This window comes from Chrysemys picta, chromosome 7 (genome assembly GCF_011386835.1).
Source record: "Chrysemys picta bellii isolate R12L10 chromosome 7, ASM1138683v2, whole genome shotgun sequence".
NCBI classification, from domain to species: Eukaryota; Metazoa; Chordata; order Testudines; family Emydidae; genus Chrysemys; species Chrysemys picta.
In genome coordinates this window covers 119,500,261-119,508,258 of record NC_088797.1, presented here as the reverse complement: position 1 = coordinate 119,508,258, position 7,998 = coordinate 119,500,261, and positions in this window count along the sequence as shown.

Below are 7,998 nucleotides of genomic sequence, written 5' to 3'. Positions count from 1 at the left end.
AGCCCTGGTATCTGACTGCTCAAAATCAGCAGCCAAGCAGTCTGTCTCAACACTCCACCTGTGAGCAAACCTTTCACCCTTAGCTTCACAAAGATTATGCAATGTACAACAAGCTGCTATGACTATGGGAATATTATCCTCACTGAGGTCTAACTTGCCATAAAGATATCGTCAACACACATTTAATCGGCCAAAGGCACATTCCACTGTCATCCGGCACCTGCTCAACTTGTTGTTGAACCACTCCTTACTGCTGTCCAGGTTTCCCTTGTAAGGTTTGATGAGCCACAGCTGTAAGGGGTATGCTGGGTCTCTCAGAAACACTATGGGCAGTTCAACATCCTTCATTGTAAGCTTCTGGTCTGGAAAGAAAGTCTCCACTTGTAGCTTTCAATACAGGCTGGTGTTCCTGAAGATATGTGCGCCAGGCACTTTTGCAGACCACCCCAAGTTGATGTCAGTGAAATGCCCCTAGTGATCCACAAGCTCCTTGGAGAAGTACCCTTTCCTATTACTGTACTCTGTTGCAAGGTGGTCTGGTGCCAAAATAGAAATGTGTACCATCTATCACCCCTCCACAGTTAGGGAAACCCATTTCTGCAAAGTTGTCCAAGATTTCACACACATTTCCCAGAGTCATGGTTCTTTGTAGCAGGATGTAATTAATTGCCCTGCACACTTGCATTAATACCAGGGCTGTCTCTATCCCTACGCAAAGTATGCAGCTGCATAGGGCAACAGGGAATTTGGGGCACCACATTTCCTGGTGCCCTGCGCAGCTGCATGCTGCTGCAGTCCCTGCTCTGCCTCTTCTCCATGGCCTCTGCTCCAGCCCTGCCTCTTCCCACCCCTGCTCCGCCTCTTCCCTAAAGCCCCCACTCCGCTGAGGACTGCAGCAGGGGATGGGCCTGCACTCACCTGTGGCAGGAAGTGCAATGACCCGGCCCCAGCCATGCCACTGGTGAGTGTTGGTGGGGTGGTTCTCCCCTGCCCCCCAAGCCAGTCCCTTCCCCCCTGTGGGAGGGCTGCATAGAGCACCAGAATGGCTTGGCATGGCCCTGATTAATACAGCCCCAACAATCAACTTCCCGACTCCAAATTGATTCGCAAATGACCAATAGCAGCTTGGAGTCACCAGCTTCCACACAGCGATTGCCACGCGCGTCTCCACTGATAGGGCAGCTCCAGTGGCGTAGCCAGGTGGAGGGAACAGTGGGAGCAATAAAAAAAAAGGCGCCACCCACTGCTGCTCTTTCACTCACCTGGCGGCGCTCCGGGTCTTCGGCGGCGGGCCCTTCACTCGCTCTGGGTTTCTTTGGCAGCACTGAAGGTCCAGCCCCTGAAGATCCGGAGCGCTGCTGGGTGAGTAAAATAAAAGTGCCGCAGCACTTTTTTTATCACTTCCCTGGGTGAGTACAAAGGTGCCAGGAAATTGACAAGGTGCCACTTGTGCTCAGTGGGGGAGTGGCAACTCCCCATAGTCCCCCCCCAGCTACGCTACTGGGCAGCTCTCATTCTGGTGTCCTTGCACCATAGTGCTGGGGTGAGCTCCACACACAGTTCCAGAAAGGTGTCTTCCTGCATCCGAAAGTTCTATAGCCACAGCTCATCATCCCAGACCTGCATGACAATATGATCCCACCATTCAGTGCTTGTTTCCCAAGCCCAAAAGTGATGGTCCACCCTCTGCAGCTGATCTGTGAATGCCAAAAACAATCTAAAGTTGCTCCTATACGTATCACACAACACGTCAGGCAACTAGGAGTCGTCTTTGGTTAGGAACTTTGTGATTAACTGCCCTGCCATCCGTGATGTCTTAATGATCGTTATCAGAGCATAGGAGAGCAGTGCAGGATCCATCCCTTCTCACAAAGATGCCAGGGTGCACAGCAAACAAGGGCCATTGAAAAATGCCATGAAAGAAAGCCAGAAGTCCATGGAATGCTGGGACAGAAAACAATGCATCATGGGACAGTGAGTCCAGTCCCAAGATGCGCTCTGATTCACTCCGCCTTTCCACAAGATCAGAAGGTGTCGAGCTGGACTGTGGGATAGGTACCCACAGTGCACTGCTCACACTGTCGATGATAGTGACTCAACTGTGGATGCATTGTGCCAACAGAGGGAGTGAGTGTGAACATGCAATACCGATTTTTATTATAGCACTTTTTGAGTGTCGACATAACTTTTGTTGACAAAACTCTGTAGTGTCGACAAGGCCTTAACTTCCTTGCCTTTGCAGCAGGGCACTGCTGGAGAAAACCCTCTATTACCTTGCGATGCCTTGGGGATCTCAATCCATTGGGCAGGGTTAATCCAGAATTCTGTACACTTCAAAAATATAAATTGGCAAGAATTCATCTTCTAGAAGTCAGCTGCCCAACGGGAGTTAAGGGAAGCGTCTCAGAGGCGGCTTTTCTGCTGCACTTTAACATTCAAAGATGTAGAGAATATCATCCCTGCATCCATTTACAATAAATTCTACTCATGCTCTGGCATATTTTTCTTTATGTTAATGTTAAGACTAATCTATTATGAAGAGCTGCCGGCTGGACTCCAAGTAGAGGAACTCAAGCTGGAAGTGAAACACTCTGAGCCATTTCATTTATGGCTCACTGCCCAAAATATCCTTTATTTAAAAACCATATGAGCTCTTGATACATTTATTTTATGTAAAACAGCAATATCATGCAGCCGTATCAACTTTATGCTCTTGTAATGATCACCATCATCATAGGTCATCAACCCAGGACCTCTAGTGTGTAAAGCATGTGCTTTTAGCACTTGGGCTAAAACAGTAATTGCACTAGGTGGAGCTGAAATAGATTTGCATCTTCTGTAAACCAGCTACTGGTTTACAGAAGACATGTAACACACACTGACCTGTGGGTTACAGATTTCTCTTGGCCAAAGGAAGCTTGTCCCAAGCTCATAGCAGTTCATATTTGAGACAAGGTCCATTACCAGGAATTCAACTCATAATATCCAGTGTTCCCACTCAAGTTAGAGGCGTAAGGTAGGTTCATGCTCTGTGGATTGGCTCCAAGAGGAAGATGTATAGCACACTGCAGAGTGGATTAAATAGAAATTCTGTGAGGCTAACTGGGGGCTGGTCTGAGTCAATACTTGAATGGGTAGACGCCTAGTTGCTGATGGAAGTGTGGGTGATAATTCCACAGGTGGTGGTCTTCACCCTGAATCAGGCCTGAGCCAATATGCCCGTGTGATCCTGGTGGGTGCTGTGCATGGTACTGTCTTTCAGAGATGTAAAATTGTGGCCTAACCACTTGTAAGTCACTAGCGATCCCATGAGACTTCGTGACAGTCAGGATGTGCCAGCCCAACTCCAAATGTGGGCACTTACATTCTACCTGCTTATAGCAAACCCCATCTCCAGTTTCCATTGCATCTACTATTCTCCTTCACTTCCTGTCCTACCCTGTTGTTTCTAGTAGCCGTGTGCTATTAAAATGCTGCTTTTGATTGGTAAGCAAAAGGATGCCTGTGCATAGTTTGTATTTAAGTGCGTAAATGGCTTAGAGATTCATCAGAATGAAAGGCACTATAGAAATGTAAGACTATTATCAAAGCCATCCACCATTTCCTCAAAATACCCTGAAAATCAATACAGCCATTCAATCTCCAAATGTCCTGCCTTTTCCTTACTTCATCTTCCTTTAAGTCACTTGCAAAGAAACTTGTGTAGGATCAGGTTGCTTTTTATCCCTGCAACCCACTCAGAGAAGGTATAATTTCTCTATAAGGGGAGTTAATGGGGTTCTGAGTTATAATTTAGTCAGGGATTATTTTTAATCTGTCTTCCACGATCCCTTTCCCCTGCATCTACTAATAACACCACTCCAATTAAGCATTCACTTTCATGAACCTCACTGGGAGATGGTGACATTTTTCCTCACGCAAAGCACAGTGGATGACAAAATGTTTATTTAGAGTTAAATTATCTTGGCCAGAATCTGGGGGAGCAGCTGATATGTGCAGGGTGTGTGCATGTATTCACAGAAGTGCCCTAAAACTCACATTTGCACTTTTCCAGTCCTGGTGTTGCCTCTGTGTAGGCCCAGTCCCCTTATGCTGAATTAGAGTAGTCTTTGGGCTGTTGTAATTTATGCCAATTATGAACAGGATGATCAGCACTGAGCAAGGGTGTCCTAGCCATGCCTCTGCAATCATGGCCCTTGGGCTGCATAGAGGCGTGCATGCCTCTACTTCACCTCCAAGCCGCCAGGAGCTTCTTCCTTACGCTGGTGTAGATTATGCTGCACGAGGGGTAGTTTATACTGGAAGTGGGGTGCAAAGCGCTGTCTCCACACTGGTGAATCTAGACCTTTGGGCTCAGTTTTAACATGGCTTTATAGCTTATGCTTAAAGGAAATGGAACAACCTTAGTTTTTCTTGAATGGCTACCCATTGAGAACATCCACACAATGCAGAAGCTGGCAGTATTTTTATCAGGAAATTTCTAATATTTTGACCACCACTGCTAGAGCAATATGTTCACAGCTTGCTGACCTGTGCTCTTAGTTTTATTGCCATAGTTCAACCCTAGGAGTGGAACCACCATGATATAAACACTCACTTTAGTCCTAAGTGACAAACCCTTTTGCCTGGTCACAAATGGAGCGTGGGTGCAGCCACTTTATTTATTTCTGCCATAAATACCTTCAAAAACCAACATGGTGGTGATGTTGTTTTTGAGGCCTTAGCTTTTTATAATTTTATTAGAGGCAGAGCTATCTAGGTTTTCCTGAAGTGCCTGTCACTGAGTAGTGGCTAAGCTGATGGAAACTAAATCTGTCTGAAAATGGGAGGCAGTAAGAATTCAGAAGGGCGGTGATTCCTCGGATTTGCCACTATGGGCCTGATTCTCTATCCCTCTAGGTCAGTGGAAAGTCTCCTCTTGACTGCAAGGGGCTTTGGATCAGACCCCAGGTTGGGTGCTTACTAGATATTCTTAGTCTCTCAGTTCTCTCCTTGCATAGTCTGTCTTTTCCATTTCTAATTATTTCTTCAGCAGCTGACATGGACGGGACGGACCTGGAATCAACGGAGGCTATTCCATCAGTTTTGCTCTCTGGGCATAGCTATGGGTAGGAGAGATGGGGAACTTTTATCTTTTCCTGTGCTTGGCTGCTCCTTTATTTTCACTATAAACATGGCTGTCAACTTAGTAACCCTCTCCTGAGCTTTCTCTCTGACATGAGTTTCTAAAAATGAATGTGTGAACGCTACATCTGGAGGTGCTGGGCAAATTTCTCCAGAATGGGATTTAAGGGGGAAATATAGAACAGATACTTGGGTATCAGCTGTCTCCAAGGGCAAGATCCCCACAGGTGCAAATCATCACAACTCCAGTGAAATCAATGGAGCTATGTTGCTTTGCTCTGGCTGAGGATCCAGCCTATAATGTTGATTCTTGTGCACAAACACAATGATTCTAGTGACTGTCATGTTTGGGGTGGCAAGAATTTGGTCCTCTCCTTGCCCCCAAGCATCTTTCCACCTTTGTCTGGTTCAGTGATATATGCAATGATCAAGTAGGCTAATCCAGCACCCTCTTTCCTGTGGCTGTGTGAAGAAGGCATTGGTGCTTTCTATTTTTTCCCTATCTTTGTGGGTTTAATGTAATATCTCTTGGGGGAAGTTGGGGAGGGGGGGAGATCTCCAGGAATATTTAAACCCTTATACTGTTGTCACTGTACATGACACTCTCACTTAACATCTGGGTCCATGGGGAAAAAAAATTCGTACATCAGTAATTTGGATTTATATCTTAGTTTTCAATCAAAGAGACCACTCACTGCCTTCTTGGTAACCAGGCACTGCATTTTTGACACAGCTTTGTGAAAGGTTAGATAATGGTGTCTAACTTTAGCATTGTTTGGGATCCTGGATGAGCAGAGATCAGAAATGCCTGTTGTCTTGTTACTCACCTTCTGTTGATTGACTCAGGGAAACGGTGATAGAGTGGTTTCTACCCAGAGAACCATAGATAATACCTGTCATTAAGCAGCTGCTTGCAATGTATGTGTATTGTAAATTACCTGACGTGCCTTGCGCTTACACTAGTTCTAAATGAGTTAACACAATTTACTGCAGTGAACTTCATCTGCATTTCGTGTGTGAAATGTGAATCAGACCCTGCCTATGTACCATTCCCTGATACACACTAAAGTAAGAACGGTTTCAATTCGACTGAGCTTACCAGAACAATCACTGCAAACTCACTTCTTTTCTTATTAATGTGTGTGTTTGGGTAAGAGAAATGCATGGTACGTCGTTTAAAAATCTAATGAACCCTGGTCGTCCTGACTTGCTCTGATTTAGCACTGCAAAATTACTCTGTCGTGCTGCAAACCAGGACTGTATTGTGCAGTATTCAGGCTTTAAGCCTCTCAGAGGGCAAGATTCTGCTCTCATTCACATCTCACTTGACCACTGAAGAGAACAGAATGCCCCCAGTGCATGTCCGGGCAGAATCAGGCCCCACATTTTTGCTTGCAAGAGATATGGTTAAAGATGCTGATGGATGTACAGAAGATCGGCTCTATTCTGAAGCCACTTCCCAGGAGGTGTCACACTCAGATAAAATACATTAAACCAAATTAAAGGAATCCATTTCCCCTACTGTGCCCGCTGAGGGGATGATCACACAAAGTCTTGCTGTGGCCAGACGTCCTGATGCTAGCAGTGCCGAGACATGGGGGCTCCTGTGGTTTTTCCCTCTCTAATGAATGAGCCCTGCTGGGCTGACAGTGCTTACGGGCATTCTGACATCAGAGAGTCGCTTCTCAGCCCACTCCATGCCCTATGCTCCCAGCCGGCCTCCAGCAGAATCCTCCCGTCAGTTGAATGCTGTGGCGTTGCTTGCTTCATTGGTAAATTAGCAGCACAGCGTGGGACAATCCAGCAGGTTTTTTTGTCCTCCAATGGGCGTATTGGTTTTTATCTGGCTTTTTGGAGGCAGCCATTCCTTGGACCGTATTGCAGAGAGGCAGTAGCCGCTAGCAAAGGCCAAATCTTGAAGTCTTTGCTCCTGGGGTAAGAGAGCGGCTTGCTCTATGCACTCACGTAGAGGAGCGTGGATGCATCGGGGGTCTCTAACTCCCCTATATTGGCTACCCACATTGCAGGTGATAATGCAGGTGAGCATGCAGCCTCCATAGGGGCCACTACTCCCCTCCCTCCACTACGCAGGTGGGCAGGGAGTGATCAGGCATGATTGAGGAATGGGCAAAGCTTTGCCTCCCCCCGACCCCCCAACTCAATGCGCCGGCCAACACAGCTGAGCCCGTGCTGAAGGGGCAGTGACCTGTCCGTGGTAAAAAGCTAGATGATGTTATTTCCACACCAGAGCAAGAGGAAAACCAGGCAATAAGGCTTGGTCTACACTTAAAAATGAGGTCAACCTAGTTACGACCCGCAGGGTGGTGAACAATTTCGTGCCTTGAGCGCCGTAGTTAGGTTGACCTAACCCTTGGCATTCATGGGGGTCCACGAAAGAATGCATCCCTCGACCTAACTACTGCCTCTCCTAGAAGTGCATTAACACTATTGATGGAATGCAGTTTTTTCCATCGAGGAAGGAAGCATCTACACTCCAGTGGCAGAGCTGTTGCTGTGCAGCTGTAGTGGAGACGTGGCCAAAATTGTGTCGGTCTCAGGCAGCAAAATTATGCGTGGCCCCGTATGAGCCCTGCAAACTTTGCTGGAGTAAATTCTGAGTATGGACAGCAGCAGGACTCAGCTGTTATAGGGAAATGTGTGACTCATACATCTAAGAATTCCTTTAAATGGGGGATAAACCTGCCCTCCAAATGTAGGACACCCCGTGTAGTCCCAAATTCCAAGCATTGCTGGTCACGAGTGTAAATCCCTGTGGTGAGCATAGTGAAGTTGTAACTGTGCAGAGGCATTGGACTTTCTCCGCCATCTCCCCAGTCGGCCTCTTGGTATGTTAAGCACAGCTTGTGGCAGGAG